This window comes from Suricata suricatta, chromosome 9 (assembly GCF_006229205.1).
Source record: "Suricata suricatta isolate VVHF042 chromosome 9, meerkat_22Aug2017_6uvM2_HiC, whole genome shotgun sequence".
NCBI lineage: Eukaryota > Metazoa > Chordata > Mammalia > Carnivora > Herpestidae > Suricata > Suricata suricatta.
The window spans coordinates 130,217,195-130,237,057 of record NC_043708.1 but is presented as its reverse complement, the minus strand read 5'-3'; the positions used below and the strand labels follow the sequence as shown (position 1 = coordinate 130,237,057).

Sequence of the window (19,863 nt, the reverse complement as noted above, 5' to 3'; positions counted from 1 at the left end):
TAGCAGGAAAACAAGAGAGACCTAATGGAGAACCAGGGGGAGCGGAGGAGGGAGAGAGTCGGGAGAGAGAGGATGCAAAACTTGAGAGACTATTGAATGCTGAGAATGAACTGAGGGTTGAGGGGGAAGGGGGAGAGGGGAAAAGAGGTGGTGGTGATGGTGGAGGGCACTTAAGGGGAAGTTGTATGGAAAACAATTTGACAATAAAATATTATGGAAAAAAAAGAAGAAGATCAAGGGATGCTGACTGGGCTGCTGGTCCCTGGGGAACCTCATTTTGAGTAAAGAGGGTCTAAACCAAGAATCTGTGTTCTCAATTACTAAGTCATAGTGTTTCTGCAGTAGATTAATACTTGCAGATTGAATAACAGGCAATCATTTGTATAATAATAAAGCAATCAGCATATCCCATATCCATTGATCACGTTAATCAGAAATTTGCATTTCTATTCCAGTACTCGCTCAGCTTTTACCCAAATCATTCATTCAAGAACTGCCAACCTCTTTGGAAGAAAACTATGCTAATCAGCATTGGTCTGAGAGCTTGAGAGAAGGCTGGTGACTCAGGGCCTCAAGCCAAGAGCCTAGAAATCCTGCCTTGTCTCTCTACTCTCCACTCTTCCATGGCTTCTCCCTGAATTGGAATGAAACCAGTCTGGCCCTGAGCCCAGAAAGCCCAGGTGAGCTGGCCCCTTTCTGCCTGCCCCAGTCACCCTGGCCTTCCAACAGTTTTCAGAATAAGTTTTTTCCCAGACACAGGACCTTTATACTTCCCCTGTTTCCAACCCCTTGTCTCTCGTCATTATTTCTGATGTTAAAGAAAACCAGAGCCAGACAGAAGTTGAAACAGCAAAGGCATATTTTATTTAGGATCTCTTTTAATAGTGGGAGAAAGACCTCAGTAGAGAACTGGGTTCCATTTCTAATATGACAAAGATATGTGGGGATTCACAGCCAAGAAGCAAGGAAGGAGATGCCAGATGGATAAAGATGTAACGTCAGGGGTGAGGAGGAACCTGGGCTAGTCTGTGGCAGGCTTCTTGCTGAAGGTAGGCCAGGCTGATAAGATTTCCAGGGTCTGGCTCAGTCAGCTAAGTGTGTGACTTCAGCTCAGGTCATGATCTCACGGTTCGTGGGTTTGAGACTTGCACGGGGCTCTGTGCTGACGGCTCAGAGTCTGGAGACTGCTTCCTATTCTGTGTCTCCCTCTCTCTCTGCCCCTCACTCACTAGCTCTCTGTTTCTCTTTCTCCCTCAAAAATGAATAAACATTAAAAAAATAATAAAAATAAAAAGATATCCGGGGGGGGGGGGAGATAAGGAATTCGATCAGATATCTTGAGTGGTCCAATACCAAGCAGGAAAGAGAGGAATTTGACCAGATAGGAAAGGTGGGGGAAATAGCCTCTAAACTGATCTAGTAGGATTCTCCTTGCAACTGGATTTACCAGACCAAGGACAGAACCTAAGGGCAAAGCCTAGTCAGAAAGAAGGCTCAGAAGAGCCTTTGGTTAAAGATGGGTTGTCACTGACAACCCATTGCCCTTACTGTCTGTATCATACACTTTGACCCTTCAGGAACCTCAATTAAATCTTCCTGTTTTGTTGTTTTGAGTTCTTTCTTTCTTTTTTCTTTTTCATGTGTATAAACATTTTCTCTTCTTGAGACCATAAGCACTGTTAGGGACTTTTGTTTTCCTCACATTTCAAGAATGGTAGCAGATGCCCGTTACCATCCTTGTCTTCACAAGTTTGCAATGTTCCAGAGAAGACTAGGCATGCACACAGGGCTGGCATGTGAGATGGAAGGACCACAGCGAAGATCACAACAGAGTTCTGTGGGATCGCAGGGAGGATTGCGATCCAAGCCAATCCTAGCCTGGAGATTGGAAGTAGGTTCTGAATGGGGTTATAAAAAGACTGCTAGGGAGACAGACAGACAGAGAGAGAGAGATCGGAGAGAGATCGGAGAGAGAAGGGCATGCTTGGCAAAAGAGACACTACAAACATAAGCCAGAGTTTCGTTTGTTTCCTTCTTTTGTTATTTTTGGTTTTGTTTAAATGTTTCATGTAAATCTTTCATGTAAATGTTCCCTGAAGTATGAGATACAAACAGAATAGTTCAGTGCACAAATCTCAATGGTCTTTGAAGTAATGTGTCCTTTTTAAAACACAATCCAAACCAAAAGAGAAAGTGTTTCAAGTTCCCGGAACCCCTCTCCATCTTCTCCAGGCTCTTCCCACTAGAAGTAACCTCTGTCCGGATATCCATCACCAAAGATTAGTTTTGCTTGTCTGTAAACTTTGTGTAGATAAAACCATCCTGTATATTCCTTTGTGTCCGGTTTCATCTGCTCAACCTGTCGGGGGGGGGGGTGTGGCGCAGGGTTATTTCTTTTCATTGTTCCGTCATCTGATTAGTTCACATTCATTTATCCACTTTAATGCTGATGGACTTCTATACTGTTTAAAGACTCCACCTACCGCAATAATGTTGTCTCAGATTGTTGTATGTGATGTTTGGAAAACATACAGAACTTTCTGTTTGGTATGTCTGAGTGTAACATTACTGGATCCGAGAACATAACTGTGCTTGGTTATCCAACATGGGTACACCAGCTAACACTCCCAAGGGCAAATTATGAGAGTTCTACCTCAAATCCTTATCACATTGTCAAAATGTTTTTTTGATGTTCTTTTTTAAATGTACTTTTGATAGGAATCTATTGCTAGATGCATGTGTCATGAATACTTAGTCACACTCTTAATTTTGATATACACAGTCAGGTCATCTGCGGACAATTGTCATTTTAATTCTACTTTAATTTTTATTTTTTTTAAGTTTATTTTAAGAGAGACAGTAACAGTGCAAGTGGGGGAGGGGCAGAGAGAGAGGGAGCGAAAATCCCAAGCATGGTCTTCCAGCTTGGACCCCAACATGGGGCTCAAACTCACAAAATGGCGAGGCCATGACCTGAGCCAAAACCAAAAGTTGAATGCTTAATGGACTGAGCCACTCAGGGACCCTTTAATTCTACTTTTCTAATCATTATACCTTTTATTTCTTTCTTTTCCCTTCTTGTGCTACCTAGGTCTTCCCATATGATGTGAAACAGACATGGTTATAGAGAGCATTCTTGCCTCACATCCAAATTTGGATTCTACTATTTCGACATTGTATAAGATTTTTGTGGAAGAGTTTCTGTAGAGATATCTCACCACATTAAGGAAGTTGCTTTCTACTCCTAATTTGCAAAAAGGATTTTTTTGTTTGTTTTTCTGATTGAGGATTGAATTTAATCAAGTGCTTTTTATGCATTTAAGAAAATGACCATGTAATTTTTCACCTTTTTTCTGTTAGTGTTAAAACTATCCTTGCATTCCCGGATTTCAACCTTGTTTCATAAAATATGTTGTGATACTCTCCCTCTTCTTCTATTCTCTGGAGGATTTTGTGTAATGTTGGGGTTCTTTATTCCTTAAATGTTTAGAAGAATTCATCTATGCATTTCTCTATTCTCTTGGATTTCGACCTCTAAAATCCAGCTGTCTTGGCTACTTTGTGATAATTTCATGTAACTTTTTTTTAAACCAGATTTTGCAATGATTCTCAGCAAGACGTTGTTCTGATATAGCCGAGTCATTATAAAGACCTTTCCTAGGGCATGGATGAATGAAGCATAGATTATGAACAATGAATGGGTGGAAACATGGCCACATTGGTTTTCAATCATGGAGCACCTGGCCTTCCAGAGAATACTAAGTAGTGGGCTCCCTGGTGGTTTTGAGTAGAGATACAAGATGATCAGAGCTGGAATTTGGAAAGTATATGACAAATGTGGTAAATATAAATAAATAAATGTGCCATAAATGGAAGGAAGAATAGGGAAGGGGTTATGGCCAGAGTTCAGAGAAAGCAAATAAGGATCTGCTTAACAGAGTGCCAATAAAAATGTCAAAGACCTCCTTTAAACCAGTGGTTCTCAAAGTGGGTTCCTGTAGCAGCAGCAGGTTACCTAGGAACTTGGCTCACACTGCAGATCCTTAGCCCTGCCCCCACCCCTTACTGAATCAGAATGTCTAGAAGATGCCCACCAACCTGTGCTCTAAGAAACCTTCCAGGTGATTCTGATGCTTATTCAATCTTGCAAAGGAGCACTTTAGACCAAAATTTAGGCTTTTTCACAGCTAGGGATGACTGTGTGGTGCCAGTTCTGGCCCATGAAACATGGAGGAATGTGTCCTAATAAAAAGGACAGACGGAGGGGTGCCTGGATGGCTGAGTCTTCAGCTCAGGTCATGATCTCATGGTCTATGAGTTCGAGCACCACTTCGGGCTCTGTGCTGAGATCTCAGAGCCCAGAGCCTGGAGCCTGCTTTAGATTCTATGCGTGTGTGTCTCTCTCCTTCTCAAAAGTAAACAAACTTTTAAAAAATTAAAACTAAAGACAGAGGGAGCCCATATTTCTTTCTTTCTGCCATGAATGCTGATCGACAGAGGCGAATGATCTGAGGACTGGGAAGTTCAACAGGTTAAGGACAGCAAGGCAGAGAGAGAGAAGAGCCACACTTCCTGATAACACTGCTCTGCCTCACACCAGCCCGTGCAGTCTACCTTTACATAAGTAAATGCATCTGTCGTGCAATTCACCAGTAGCCAGTATTCTGCTGCTTGTAGCAAATTGAATTCCTAGCTGATATCTGTGTCGCGTTTATACCTGGCACCTAGTAGGAGATCCTAAGTGATAGTCCCCTCGATAAAATCAGAAGGAAAAAAAAGTTTGTAGCCTGTTCATTTAACCTACTTCTGGGGAAGAGCTACCTGCTAAGTGTTTTTCTCTCCATAGAGATCACAGCTTTGAGTAACATTCTATTTAATACCTTGGGCAGAAAAGGCAGTTTTGAATGTTGTAGAGACATCTCTTCCCTGGATGAAGTCCCTTCTGTATCTGAGCCCAGAAAGGAAGGCTTCACAGTGCTGTCTCCTTGGCAAAACCGCTTGCCTGACTCCCATCAGAAGGGGAAATCGCCGGGCATTAAAGTCCCACTGAGACTTCACACCAGAGATGAGTCTGTTCCCCTCTTATGCCTGCTGTCAGGATCTATCTCTGAATACAGTTCCGTGCTTTCCCAGGACTTTGTGGAACGAGAATGGTGATTTCTGGCACAGGAGTCCAGCCCTAGGGCAGTGGGCGGTGCCTGGCAGCAGGGCTCCGTCTCCTGGATCTCCCTCTCCACGTGCGCTCCAGATGACAGCAGGAACCTCTCCAAATCTCAGACATGCTTGGGTGGCATTTGTGACTTGTGTGTGTGGCAGTCCCGTTCTAAAGGGACTGATCACAGTGCACAAGAAAAAGCTCTAGTGGAAAATATCGGCCGGGTGGCTCACAAGGAGTCTGCCCTGGGGTGTCCCCCACGTCCTCACCTCGTGGCTCCTAATTGCTACTTTGAGTTGCAGGTGTCATTGTGGGATCCTGGCAGGATGCTCTGTGAATGGGTACAAATCCTTAATCCCCGCCACAGAGAGCTTTTTGGCACTGACTACCCTGTTTCAAATATCAAGACCTCTTCCAAATTCATACATGTTCCCGCATCTTTCCCATATTTTTCAGCGTAGTCCTTATCACCATCTGGCATACTGTATGCTTTACTTACTCAAGTTTTATTGTCTTCCTCCTCCACTGGATTGTAGGGTTTATGAGAGCAGTAATTTTTGCTTGTTGGTTCGCTGCTACATATCCACAATATTTAGGAAAGTACCAGCCGTGTAGTAGGTGTTCAATAAATATCCAAGGACAGGTGCATCTGAACTGGCTGGCTTTCAGGTCCTGACTCCCTTTCCTGCCCTTTGCCATTGTTGCTCTCAAGAATCAACCTTAGGATCCAAATTCTGCTATGGTTCATTCCATGTCAACAGAGACCCGTTCAATGGTAAAACTGATTAATAGTAACCGCTGCTGGGTGGCTAAGTCAGTTAAGCATCTGACACTTGATCTCAGCTCAGGTTGTGATCTCACAGTTCATCAGTTCGAGCCTCACATGGGGTTCTGTGCTGGGGGCTTAGAGTCTGCTTGACATTCTCTTCCACTCTCTCTCTGCCCCTACCCAACTTGCGCTATCTCTCAAAATAAATAAATAAATAAATAAATAAATGTTAAAAAAAACTTTAAAAGATAACAATAACTATTATTAATTTAAGGCTCACGGTGTTTCAGACATGTCAGGTGCTTTAGATGCATTATCTTACTGAATTCTCAGAACAGCCCTAGCGGTTTTGGTCCCATTATGTCAATGAGAGCAAGGAGGCTCAGAGGTCTCAGCAGACTCATTCAGGCTCTCACAGCTCATCAGTAGCAGAGCCGGGACTTGAACTTGGGGCTCTTCGACTCCAGAGCCTGGGCTTCACCCACCACCTCCCTGGACAACAGCTACAGCATGAGCTGACAGATGTGTCACCTTGATTTCTCTGCTTGCTCTCTTGTGAAAAGACAGGTATTTTTGTGTGAGCCCGGGGATCCAATGGCTGCTCTGAGATGCCTTTTCCCAGACCTCCCTCCTGCCTATGTACACAGAGAAAGACACTCGGCAGAAGTGACAGAAGTGAAGCCCTGTTTAGATGTTGACTGTTTAGGTGTGTATGTACCTTCCCAAAGGAGAACATAAAAGCATTTTATGTAGCATGAACTTAGTTTGGGAAATTTTTTTTTTTAATAGGGTCAAGGTGGCCAATTTCAGAATCCTATTTCCTAAGGAAATGTCTAACATAAGGGTGCCTGGGTGACTCAGTCGGTTGAGCCTCTGACTTCGGCTCAGGTCATGATCTCACAGTTTGTGGGCTCAAGCTCCATGTTGGGCTCTATGCTGACAGCTTGGAGCCTGGAATATGCTTTGGATTCTGTGTCTCCCTCTCTCTCTGCTCCTCCCCTCTCTCTTTTTCTCAAAAAGAAACATTTAAAAAATTTTTAAAAAAGAAACATTTAATATAATTAAACACTAGCACAAGTCTTAAAATTAATACTCTAATAATAGTGACAAATACTTAAAGTGTGCTTATTATAGGTTGGGCTTCAAATCTGCAACAACTGCTATGAGGAAATAAAGGGGCAAACTCATGGCTAACCAGTGGCTAAGGAATGTCCACCACGGGTCACCCACATCACTGCTTCCTTTATGCATTTTGCTCCAACTGCACCAAATGGCACAGCGGTCCTCAGCGGCCCCATATTGTTTCATGTTTTTAAGCCTTCACTCACACAGTTCGCTCTCCCTGAAATGCCTTTCCCCTCGTGCTGGCTTTGGGAGCTCCGATCTGTCCCTCAGGACTCTTCTCAGGTCTTGCATCACTTCTCCTAAGCCTCTAAATATTTTCTCAAGATTTTATGTTGTAGTAATCTCTGCATCCAGTGTGGAGCTTCTCGAGCCTACACCTTTGAGTGCAAGAGTCATGTGATCCACCGACAGAGCCTGCCAGGCCTCTCCACGTCTCAGTTGCCTGTGTTCTCTGCTGTGTACCCAGATGCCCTGTACTTAATTGCTGAATACACCACACAGGGTTATTTTTCCTTTATTAAGGTGTAAGCCTCATGAAGGAAGGGACACCCATCTGTGCAATTAACAGCACCTACCAATGCTTTGGAATCAGAATGCTACGGAGCTCAGCTGAAATGAAAGAGGCTTAAACGAAGTACATCATAGCATGACCCGTCATGGAATTAAGGAAGCCTACTAATTAATAATGTAATTGCCAGAGTCCAGCTCCAGCAGGTCCAGGGTTCCCCTGAAGGATGGACGGTGTCGGCACCAAAGAGACAGGAATCAGTGAAGGGGGAAGGGAATGAGAGAGCCAGGAGGTTCTTTCTGATCAGCAAACAGGCATCTCTGCACTGACCCGAGGGTCAGCTTTTTTATCGAAAAAATGTATGGAGTACAAAACAGAAGTGGCAATTGCCTTACACAATGATTTCCAATGACAGATTCTTTGGTGTGTACAAATTTCCTAGAACATAGATTGGTGGAAGACTCCTGCATAATCTTTACCAATAAAGACTGAAGTAGGTGACTAGATGCTTATCATATGGGGAAGGAAGGGATCTTTAGCATTCAAATACAAAGCAAAGTTTTTAGCAGAGCAAAGGCAAAAGTTAGTTCTTTTGTGAACAGGGGTCAATAGCCTGTTTTCTCAAGGGGAAGAAAAACAGGTCTTCTCAGGAAATGTAACTTTTGCTCCTATAAGCACAAAAGAAGAAACCCTTATAACAAGTTTTTTCACAAGGTACAATTCACATATTTTTAACATAAGAAGGCAAGTCACTCCTGATATCAGTTAGTCAGGTGCCTTGGGGGTCGATGCTCAAGCAGAAATTGAGTGGGGGTTGAGTGGGGGTAGATGCCAGTCGCCATCTGCCAGTGGGAGGCCTTGCAAACCTGCCTGACTTCAGAAATGGCTCCCAGCCTGTAATCAAAGTTTTAGACATCCAGAAACCCCCCATCGAGTGCTCTCAAACATCATCTTTGCACACTTGTGCTACTGTAGTTTTTGAGCATACACAATGATGGGAAGAGAGTCTTAAGCATCATCAGGGGAAAGGGAGGCCTAAGACATGGTCCTTGAAGGACTGTGTCAAAGGGAAAAGGACAGGGGCGCCTGGTGGCTCAGTCGGTTAAGCGTCCGGCTTTGGCTCAGGTCATGATCTTATGGTCATGGGTTCGAGCCCTGCGCTCAGGCTCTGAGCAGAGCCTGGAGCCTGTCTTCAGCTCCTGTGACTCCTTCTCTCTCTGACCCTTCCCTGCTCACTCTGTCTCTCTCTCTCTCTCAAAAATAAATTTTTAAAAACATTTAAAAATCTTTTTAAAAAAGGGGGGGGGGAAGGACAAAAAGAAAGGCCCAGTGGACTTCAGTTTGTTTATTCCCTGGCCTAAATCTCTAGGTGGAGCAACACCACATCTAAGGAAAGAAATTCCTGTGACTGCCCTGCAGGAAACACTTCTAACTCAATGCTCCAATTATTTTAGATCTGGATTATAGAATTCCTCCTCTGGATCTTGGACACATCACGTCGAAAGACTTCTGCCAAGAGACAAGCTGACTGGCACTGTAAGGACGCAGGTCTGAATTCGGCTTCTCAGAATCATTAGACAATAGAAGGGCCCACATTGCCCAGGGAAGGAGGGACAACCCCTGTAACACCCAATCAGGAAAGGTCAGCTAACACCCTTAACATTCCTAAGGGCAAGCCTAAAGATAGAAGCTATAGATAATCACCTATTGCTTGAGGCTAGTGACGCCCTACGTGAGGGTCCTGGGCCCTCTCTGTGATTGGTCAATACTCTAAATGTTGTGATTGGCTCCCACCAAAAGTATCAGTGTATGGTTAAAGTTACTGCCAATATTGATAGGCAATAATGATTGGACCCCTGTACCTGTGTCACAATTTCCTGTAACTCCCCCTTCCCAAACCCATAAAGGCCCTGCCCTGCCTTTGTTCGGGGCTCTCAGCACGGATCCACTGAGCCAGTAAAGTCTGTGAGCCCAAGCTTAGGCTCAGCCAGCCTAAGCCCCTAATAATAAAGCCCTTTGCTTTTGCATGCATGACTCGGTCTCCCTGGCAGTTTCTGGTTTGGGGGGATGATAATAAAATCTGGGCATAACAGCACTTTAAAGGATTGCTCTGTGGCAGGATTGCTGAGGAGCCCCTAGCCCCAGTTGTTCAACCAACCGAGGGATGCAAAAGGCTTGGCTTGGAGCCCCACACCTTTCCAATGTGTCTAGAAACCGTCTCTGCAAAAATGATGACAGAGCTCTATTCAAGTGTCTGAAACTCCACAGGTTCTGTGCAGAATGGGGACAGATGTTTATTAAATGAAGGAAAGTTTGGGGCACCTGGGTGGCTCAGTCAGTTAAGCGTCTGACTCCTGATTTCAGCTCAGGTCATGATCTGTGGTTTGTGGGATCGAGTCCCTTGTTGGGGTCCATGCTGACAGCAAGGAACCTGCTTAGGATTCTCTCTCCCCCTCTCTCTCTGCCACTTCTCTGCTCATGCTCTCTCTCTCTTTCTCAAAAACAAATAGATAAACTTAAAAAAAACTGTTGGGGTACCTGGATAGCTCAGTCAGTTAAGTGTCCAACTTCAGCTCAGATCATGATCTTGCTCTTTGTGGGTTTGAGGCCCATATAGGGCTCTGTGTTGACAGCACAGGTCCTGGAGCCTACTTCAGATTCTGTGTCTCCCCCCACCTCTCTCTCTCTCTCCTCCTCCCTCACTCGTGCTTTGTCTAAAAAATAAATACATATTTAAAAAAAATTTTAGCTGTTAAAAAAATAATTGGAGAATTTATTTTAGGACTATTGGACAGTAGTCGACCACCCACAGGATCCTCAAGCCTTGACTTCTATGGGGGAATTATTAAAATGAAATTAAACTTTCATGTGACCAAGGGATTCACCTCCCCTTTCCAAATTGCCATCTCTACAACCTGCTGTGAGTCTCCTGTCTCCATCATGTCTCTTTCTCAGCACACGCAAGGGGGTCTTCACCCTGGACCCTGACTTAACATGTTTAGAAAATGCTGAATTTAACAAAGCTGAATGGGTTTCTTTGCAACAGGACTTCTCAGAGCCTTCAGTTTCTGTGATGTGTGCGGAACATGTTGTCTTTGCCAAGGTTATTTGACCGTGGAATCATCATCCTCCTTTTCACTGGAGCGGTTCATGGGGCTTGTGGCCACCAATGCACACTGAGATCATCAGAAATTCAATCTCATGTTTGAAAATGTTATACTAAGTGAAAGAAGCCAGTCACAAAGGATCCCATACTCTATGATGGCATTATATGAAATGTCCAGGACAGGCACATCTATAAAGACAGAAAACAAATTAGTGTTTGCCAAGGGATAGGGGTGAAAGGTGGGGAGTGACGTCTAATGGGTTAAGAAGTTTCTTACGATGTGGTGAAATATTCTATAATTAACTTATGGTGATGATCGCATGAGTCTATCAATATCTTTCAAAACCATGGAACTCTGCACTTCAAATGGTATGGAATTTTATGATATGTAAATTATATGTTAACAAAGATGTTAAAATATGTCTTACAAAGATCCTCTAAAGATCATTTTCGCTCCTGCCAATTAAACTAGTTCTTCCTTTTTCTTTCCCTTTCTCCTTTTACCTCTTTTCCCTCCCCACCTTTTTGTTGGTCTGCTGCCCCAGTTCCATCCCTCCCAGTATTTTCTGACAAACTGATTTTTTCTCATAAGGAACACACGCACACAGTGGGAAAATGATGATCAGTACTGAAAAGCACACAAGGAGACAGAAAGGCTATAAGTCTTCTCTGAACCCCCATTCCCTTCTCGGATGTAACTGCAATCAACAGTTTCTTACGGGTCCCTTTGGAAATCCTTTACACATTCATAGCCCGTGTCCATATGGTGTGTATATTTTTGCACAGCTTGGACCACAATTTATTCTGTATCTTGTTTGTCTCATTTCATGGTGTATTTCAGAGACCTTTTCATGTTTGCACATACAGACCAATGATGTCTATTTAACATTGGCATAGAGTTCATGGAAGAGTTATGCCATATTTACATAATCAGTTCCCTATTAAGATATTTAGGTTGTTTCCAGATGTGGGTGATTTTTATGTTTTGCTATTATAAATGATAGTCCAATAAACATCTTTTGCATTGGTGTAGGATCATTACTAGGAAGTGTTCATGGAGTCAAAGACATGGGACTTTGGATGTGGATGTGATTCCATCACATTACCTTCTTCTGGGGTCAAATACCCAGCCCCTGCTAGGTTAGGGTTTTGGTACTTGTTAACATAAGTGGTGGGGAAGTGACATCAGATGAAGAGAAAATACTTTTTGTCCTTAAGCATTTGATCCAATGAAGTTCCAGCCCCCATGCCAATATGGGGCTTCGAGGCTCAGCTCTGACATTGGTAATCAGGGATGGGATGGGATGGGGGGAGATCTTCAGGGAGAGGGGCAGCACTTAAATTTTCTGGACACGCTGTTCTTTAGCTATACAATGAGGGTGTTGGTTTAGGGTCACAACTTCAGATGGCTATGGGAGCTGGGTAGTTACCTGCATGTGCACAGTGGGCCAGGGAGACTGGGCTCTAAGGGGACCTCAAACCTAACCCAGGAGGAGGGGAGGCCACTCCTCAGTTATAGCTGAGTGCTGCCATGCAAGACTGAGGGCTATAACACCCTCAGGCCAAACAAAACAAGTCTGCCTGCTTGTGGGGGTACTTCCTCTATCACCGTGTTCTAACTCTGATGCTATACTATTTGGAAGAGCATGAAGTAAGAATTGTGTGGGTTATGACTGTATTAGGAGTTTAGTCAGCTGACACACTCTGCCACGCACTCAATAATAGTAATGATAAGAATAAGCTTATTAGTAAAAATTAGCTTATTCAATCCTTAAGCAAACCAATGGCGTAGAAACTATAAATTATCCCCATTTTGCAGTGAGTGGTCTGATGTGACATTTCTAGCAGGTGGCAGAATTAGACACTGAATCTCAGGCAAGCCTAACATACCTCCAGACCCCAAACCAAACCACGGGGATATGTGGACCTTAAGGTGCCCATTCTTCAGCCCAGCCCATCTGGATGCCTTCTTCCGACCGCTGGGCCTCTCCAGACCCACCCTGTGTGTTGCACCACCCAGCCTGATGTCACCCCCACCAGCTACTTACCCACCTGCTCCAGCACCGGACCTTCTCTTAGTGCGTGCGAGGTGGGTCTGTTCCCAAATCCCTGCTTCACCACCAGAGTGTGACAGTTCTTAGGCTAGCTTATCTCCATCTGCCTAGTTCCTCCACACCCAAGGGACCCCCATTCTAGAGAGTTCTAAGATGTTGTCACAATGATTCCACACTACCCCTACCCTGCTTCATAAATCATAGCCAGAGGGGTTCCAGGTCTTCCCAGCCCCAGGAACACATTTCTCCAAGAAAACGGGCCTTTGGAGGAAGGACAGCTTGGTGAGAAAAGAGAACATGAGTCCATTTCTGAAGGAGAGTGTAAGTAACATTGTAAGCAGTTGAATAAATTCCTTCCTAGAGACCAAATGGGTATCCCATCAACAGACCAAAGAGATGGAGAAATGAGTGAGAACTTCCTCGTACCACAATTTCCCATCTCCCGGTAATGGATCCTGACTCCTGCCCCTCCATTCACATAAGCTTGTTGGTGGTCAAAGTGGCTTGTAAATTCTAACACGGGGCCCATGATGAAATATTACTGGTTTCCTGAAATCAGCTTGATGTTAAATGAATTAGAAGTCGAGGGGTGACAAGCCCTTCAAACAAATAACTATTTGTTTTAAATAGCATAAATTCGGTGTGGTATTTAATTGACTCTTATATGAGTCCATCCAACATCATATGTTTGAGATTCTTACTATAGACCTAGATGAAATTCTTTTCGAAAAATAAAATAGAGAAGCATTTTAAGAACAATTCTTTTGGTGCTGATCTTAGTCTATCCATATTTCTGCTTTAAACATGAAAAGAGAAAGTATCTGGGGAATAATTAAATGTTTTTAGTAGGGTATGTCCCCCCTGATGAGAGAGAAGATGGAATTTGGGGATTGGAAGCGGCCCTAAGAATATAATACTGTGCTACGGAGCTACCAAAATCCTGCCTGATTTGTAAATTTGCGTTTCCATGGCAACTCAAGTGTGTAGTTAAATAATCCTCACTGGTCTATGACTGAATCCCAGCAACTCTTCCTAAACCTTCAGCCTAGTCTAATCCCACAGCTGTTGCCATGGAAATGATCAGATAAGATTCCGTCCTGGAGGCAGATGGGCCTATGAAGGCAGCTAAGTCCTGGCCTACATAGAGCCCCCAAAATATGAGGTTTTGTCTCCCTTTGTTTTTGTTCTTGTGGGTTTTTCCCCCAGGCTTTGAACCACAGAGGACCTTGGCCTTTGATGAAAGGCTCAGGTAGCAGGATGTCATGAAAATCAGTCTTGGGATTTGGACATCTGGAGCAAATGAGGAGAAGTCCGTTCCAAAATACCACTGAGGAATGGAAAGTTGGGATGCTTTCCTTTGACTCCGTTTTGGATGCTTGCTCTAGGACCTCAGCACACAAGGGGTGTTTTTGCATGTATTGGTGTCCCAAAAGTGATTTCCAGGCCTCAGCCCCGCCCCGCAAGGAGCGTCATACCAGGACACTGCTTGATGGCTTTGCCAGCCCTGGAGGGGCCCTACATTCTTCATTGTCCGTGGTTGATGGAAGTTTATAGTGTGCCCCCAGGGCCAGCTCAGGCTGTGTCAGCAATGTCCTTAAAAACACAAGTGACAGACTTTTTCTGTGCCTTCACCAGCAGTGTTTTATCACGTGCATTCTTGCAAACAGATTGTTTGGAAAGACTTAATATTTAAATCATTGTCTCTAAGTGTCGTGTCAATGAAGTTGTGCTTTGTTTGAAATAGAAGCCATCCCAAGTCTCTTTTCTTTGAACAGTATGATTTCCTACATTGCAAAGCCCTTGCCAGATACTTCGTGGGGGTTGGGGGGGGGAGAGGAGTGCAGCCAGCGCTCAAAGCCACCACGCCTCTCAGTGAGGCATATTCCCTGCCACGTGCAAGCCCCACTGTGTCAGAGGAGAAGGAGACCACCCTCATGGTAACATTTATGGAATCCAAGAAATGGAAGGGTCCGTACAAGGTCTCGGGCAATTACTGTCGGGGTCACAGTTCAGGACTCAGGCATTTTCCTCCATAACTCTTTCACACATTTACCAAAAGATCCAAGAGTCACCGCTATCCCGACCCTCATTCTCCTTATCCTGCAGAGCCCGAGCTAAATTCCTCCAGTGTGGTTATTAGCGATTATTCCTTTTTAGGAGTTTTACTTGTACATGCTATGCCTCATTTCATAAAATTTCACTTACATATGTGTTCAATAAACATCTACTGAATTAATAATTAATCACTGTAATTAATAATTCATTGTTAATGTAATAATAATGCAAGTAATAATTAATGTACTACATAATTCGAGGCACCAGGGCAGAGTGTTTGGAATAAGAGGCTGCTATCAAACTTAATATTTATCTTGTTCTATGTGACCCCTCAGACCATGGTTATAGAGCAATAGAGTGGCAGCTTTAACAACCTGCTTAGCAAGTTGTATGTTTGAGGTGGTGGTAAAGGTTCTGCTTTTCAGTGACAGAGAGTAGAATTTCACTGTTGCTCTTGTCCTGTCCATTTTCTTGACTGTAAGTGATATTGAAAAGAGACCAAGGGCTGAATCCTTGTTTTAATGAGAAAAACGAAAGCTGGGAGCTGAAAGTTGGCTCTTCTCCAGCTGTCTTCTGTGAATCTAATTTGTTCTGCACAGGGTCATTACCTTTCCCTGAGCAAAAGTGTAGCTGTATAGCCTGCCTTTCGTGCCTACAGACCTCCTGAGTCAACGCAGGTGACCCACGTGCTCTTCCGATCATCGTTCCAGCCCTGGTAGTAATCAAACCTTTGTGGACATCCTGTTCTCCTGAAGCTGAGGTCTCTCTAATTTCAGGGAACACTCTTCATGTGCGAGAATGTGGACTTGCTTCTATGTGGTCCATCAGGCCACTTCCACCACCCTGAGAAGTTCTGAGTTGGAAGTTCATGGTCATTTGGAGGAAAATGGCCCCAGAGGTGGCCATGCTAAGTGTCTGTTTTCAGATTTTCCTTGTCCAGATCCAGTCAGGTTTCAAATCCCCACAAATGCACCTCTATCTCTATTCATCGCCCTCCTCTGGCAACTGTGGTAGCCTTGATTCATCTACCAGAAGCCCTCTGGGTCCCCTTCAATGAAGACCCAAAGCACTGTGTTTAAAAGCCGAAATCTGATAATGTCGTCTTGTTTAAGACCTTTCAAGAAGTCACCTCTGCCTTCAATTAAAATCCAACCCCCTTAGCATGGCTTTGCACACATGTCTACTTCCCACCTTCCCAGGATAGTCTGTAGCCACCCGCTCAGGCCCCAGCCACACCCTCGACTCCCCAGGGTACACGCTGACTTCTATTAGTCCCGCAGCCTTGGCTGAAATGTCTCTTCCCAGGAAAGGCCTTGGCTGAGCTCCCAGATCAGCTTGGGTCTTAACCCTCAGAAATTTTCCTTGTGTCATGTATACGTAGTTAGAATTTACAACTGTAACCACATAGCAATGTATATTTTCTGTAGTCCCTTCTAGAAGGTAAGCTCAATGAAGACAAAGACTGTTTATTTTGTGCATCTTGGTTTCCCAAATGTGTGGCACAGAGGAGATGCCTGAGAAGTAACTTTTAAAATTACAAACTGAGGACTGAAGAGGGAGGCGGAAGGGGAAGGGAGGTGATGGTCATGGAGGGCACTTGTGGAGAAGAACACTGGGTGTTATATGGAAACCAACTTGTTAATAAACTATGTAAAAAATAAAATAAAATAAAGTAACAAATGAAGGGCACCTCAGTGGTTCAGTCAGTTAAACATTCTATTCTTGGTTTTGGCTCAGGTTTGGCTCAGGTTTGGCCTCACTGTTTATGAGTTCAAGCCCCACATCATGGGGCGGAGCTTACTTGGGATTCTCTCTCTCTTGCTGACCTTCCCCTGCTTGCTCTCTATCTTTCTCTCTAAATAAATAAAAATAGACTTTTAAAAAACAAAATAAAGGGGCACCTGGGTGGCTCAGTTAGTTAAGCATCCCACTGCAGGGTTCGAGCCTGCATCAAGCTCTGTGCTGACAGCTCGGAGCCTGGAGCCTGCTTTGGATTCTGTGTCTCTCTCTCTGCCCCTTCCCAACTCATGCTCTGTCTCTCTCTCTCAAAAATGAATAATTGTTTAAAAAAAAAGACACTAAATAAATAAATAAATAAAAATAACGAATGAATGGCGGTGGGTAAATGGAAGGGGAAATCGGGCACTGGCCTTGAGAAGGTTTTGGCAGTTTAAAGCCAGTTATTGGAAAAGTCACTGATGCTTAAGACTAAACAGGAAGAAGGGACACATTTGGGTCCAGTTGAAATATTAAGACCTATATGTGCCAGACCCTGAGCCAGACACTGCCTTCCCTCAAGTTGTTCACAGTCTAGTAAGGGTGGCATACACGTAAGTGCAAACGTACACCATACACTGTTAAGTTACAGGTTCAATAATATGTACTTCACTCCACACGCACAAAAGACAGTCCACATGTCATGTTTTATGCCACAAGATGTCAGCATGATTTGGAGGATCTAAACATTCTATTCTGGGTTCCTGCAAGCGTCTTTCCCCCCATGAAGTGTATTCGGGTAGTTGAAGATGGGTATTTGTCTTAAATCATGCACTTTCCCACCATTCAACTACTTCACCCAGTGCTCAACTGAAGCAAAGATGATACACTTCAGGACGAACAGGAGAAAATGCTAGAAGTAGGATTCAGTAGATGGAGGAGTTGAGCTGCAATGTGGTCTCAACCAAGACCTCTGCTGAGCCCATGGAAAGCTCTAGAGCTGGAATGACTCTTTGGAATTGTCCTGAATTCCTGCAGTGGGACTGAACTTTTGAATCTTCACACTGACCAGCCTTCGGATGCAGGATGTCCAGGGAATGGATGTCCAACCTTGGATGAGGGAGCTCCATTGGGCTAAGGTCAATTCCTAGGGAGACATTCATCCTTGAGCAGTCAGTAGGAAACCCTTGGGGAGGCTAGGGAATGAGTGCCTCTGCCCTGAAGGTGAGACCCGAGAGGAGGGGCAAAAAAGATTCCAGACACCATCTTGCTTCCCAATAACAGGATCCTTTCCCATCATGGACTTGTGCTGACTGTATAGGCACGTAGAAATGTTCTGTCCCTTCAAGAAAGAGTTAAAGACATTTCCCAAAGATGAGTGCATAAGGATGAGTTTTGCCCTTAGAAACAGGAGCAGTGAATATAGATGAGTCTTGGAGAGCTTTGTGGCCCTGGGTAGTGCTGGATTTAGAAGGAGCTATTTGTCCTCAGCTGAAGAGTAGGAATGACTGCCAGGGAGGCTCTCAGAGCTTCAAGCAGTCACTGAGATCTTGCCTCAAGCCACGCAGAGCTGCTGCTGGGCTGGCTGTGGGAAGGGCATATCCGAGAGACAAGCCCGCTGCCCCAGCTCTTTCAAGATTCCAGGTACTCCTGGAGTCCCGTTCAAACTGCTCATCTAAGTGGCAGTGCCTGTAGTAATGACAGGCTCTCTGTATCTGGCCACCAATTTTACGTGCAGTGCTGCATAAACCCTGTGTTCTGAATAAACTGTCAGCAGGGCCACGGCCCTTCTGGCCACACACTGCACGCTGTTTTTCCTGAGCGCCACTCCTTCCATCTCCCTTCCCTGCTCTCTGCCTTCTCTTCGGATTGCAGGGCTGATGGAGTGAGTGCAATGGCCATCGCAGAGGGAGCGCCTCTTCGCACAAGGGATGAGAAGGTCAGGTGGATGTGGCTTTGCCTCCACCATCATCCTAACGCTGCATCATCCTAACACAACCACTCTCCAGGCCAAAAGCAATTCGATAGTCAGAGTCTTCCTCCCCAAGCTTACTACAGAATTGCTCAAAGCTCTTACACCTTTCCAGAGAGGCTGTAAAACCTTCATCACATTTCCAGAGCGCCCCTTTTTTATTGGGACCAGCCTGCCACTCACCATTAGCCCACATTCCCAGAGATCCCTTTGTCCAAACAAGTATTGAGCCCCTGCTGGGTGCCAGGCTTTATCCTGGGTGCTGGAGGCAAGGACATACCAGAGACACTGTTTAAGTCCTAAGGCTGTCCACTGCTGGACAAAGCAGCGATGGAGTGTCCCCAGAGCTGCACAGCTGGAAGAATCACTTGTGCCCAGAATCTTACTGCCCAGAACTACTGCTCCCCACTACCCAGCCACTGGACTCCTGTGGGTGCTGCGCATTGAAATGCAGTTGAGGGACTGGCCTTGTAAGTTTCTTTTATTTCAGTGAACTTTAATTTAAAAACGAAGACCCTTTTCCATTGCTGAAAAACTTGTAAGTACACTTGGGACAGCTTGAGAATGTGGGTCTCCTTTTTGAACTCTAAATGTTAGGAAGTATAAGTAGACTTCCAGACTTCCCAAAGGAAGTTTATCATCCACACGGAGATGTGCCATAAAGCGTAAAACACACACTGGATTTCAAAGACTCAGTGTGAAAAAAACACTAAGATGTCCCATTAATAATGTATATTTAGCTGCGCCTAAATTGGCTCAGTATGTTGATCGTCTGGCTTCAACTCAGGTCATGATCTCATGGTTTGTGGGTTCTAACCCCATGTCAGGTTCTGTGCTGACTGCTAGCTCAGAACCTGGAGCCTGCTTTAGATTCTATGTGTCTTCCTCTCTCTCTCTGACCCTCCCCTGCTCGCGCTGTCTCTCTGTCTCTCAAAAATAAATTTAAAAAAATTTTTTTAAATGTATATTTATTACATGTGGAAACGTCAATACTTTGGATATATTGCATTAACTAAGATATATTATTAAAATTAACCACCTCAGGTTTTATTTTTGCTTTTTAAACTATGGCTTCTAGAAGTTTTTTGGGTTTTGGCTTTTGGTTTTTGTTGGGAGCCGCAAAGGTCCAGCTACTTGGCCATTTGCTAGCCGGATATGTCACTCCCTGAGGGGAGTTGCAAAAATAGTCAGGGGAGCGCCACTTCCTGTCAGAGGAGAAGCCAGAAGATCAAAGATCAACCGCCTGCAGGCAGGGTAGTATCAGCCCCTCAGGCGCTGTGCTAAAACACTTTAGTTTGGTTCCTCTTTTACCCTAGCTTTAATCCCTTAACCCTGTTTCCTAGCAACCGACCTAGGTCAGCTGCCTTGTTTTCCCGCCTTGAAACCTTTATAAGATAGGGTGT

The 19,863-nt window shown here is 44.4% G+C and overlaps 2 long non-coding RNA genes across 2 annotated transcripts in view; one reads left to right on the top strand and one right to left on the bottom strand.

Annotated features, from left to right (window-relative positions):
- Nucleotides 1–2,018: 2,018 nt before the first annotated feature.
- Nucleotides 2,019–12,821, bottom strand: LOC115303021. Its single transcript, XR_003913767.1, has 2 exons — nt 12,712–12,821; nt 2,019–2,359 (listed from the first exon to the last, which is right to left on the bottom strand). It is a non-coding gene; the product is annotated as an uncharacterized LOC115303021 (long non-coding RNA).
- A 117-nt stretch (nt 12,822–12,938) lies between these two features.
- Nucleotides 12,939–19,863, top strand: part of LOC115302768 — a 39,657-nt gene continuing 32,732 nt past the window's right edge. Inside the window, exon 1 of the long non-coding RNA XR_003913620.1 lies at nt 12,939–13,038. This is a non-coding gene — a long non-coding RNA (uncharacterized LOC115302768). The remainder of the gene's footprint in view (nt 13,039–19,863) is intronic.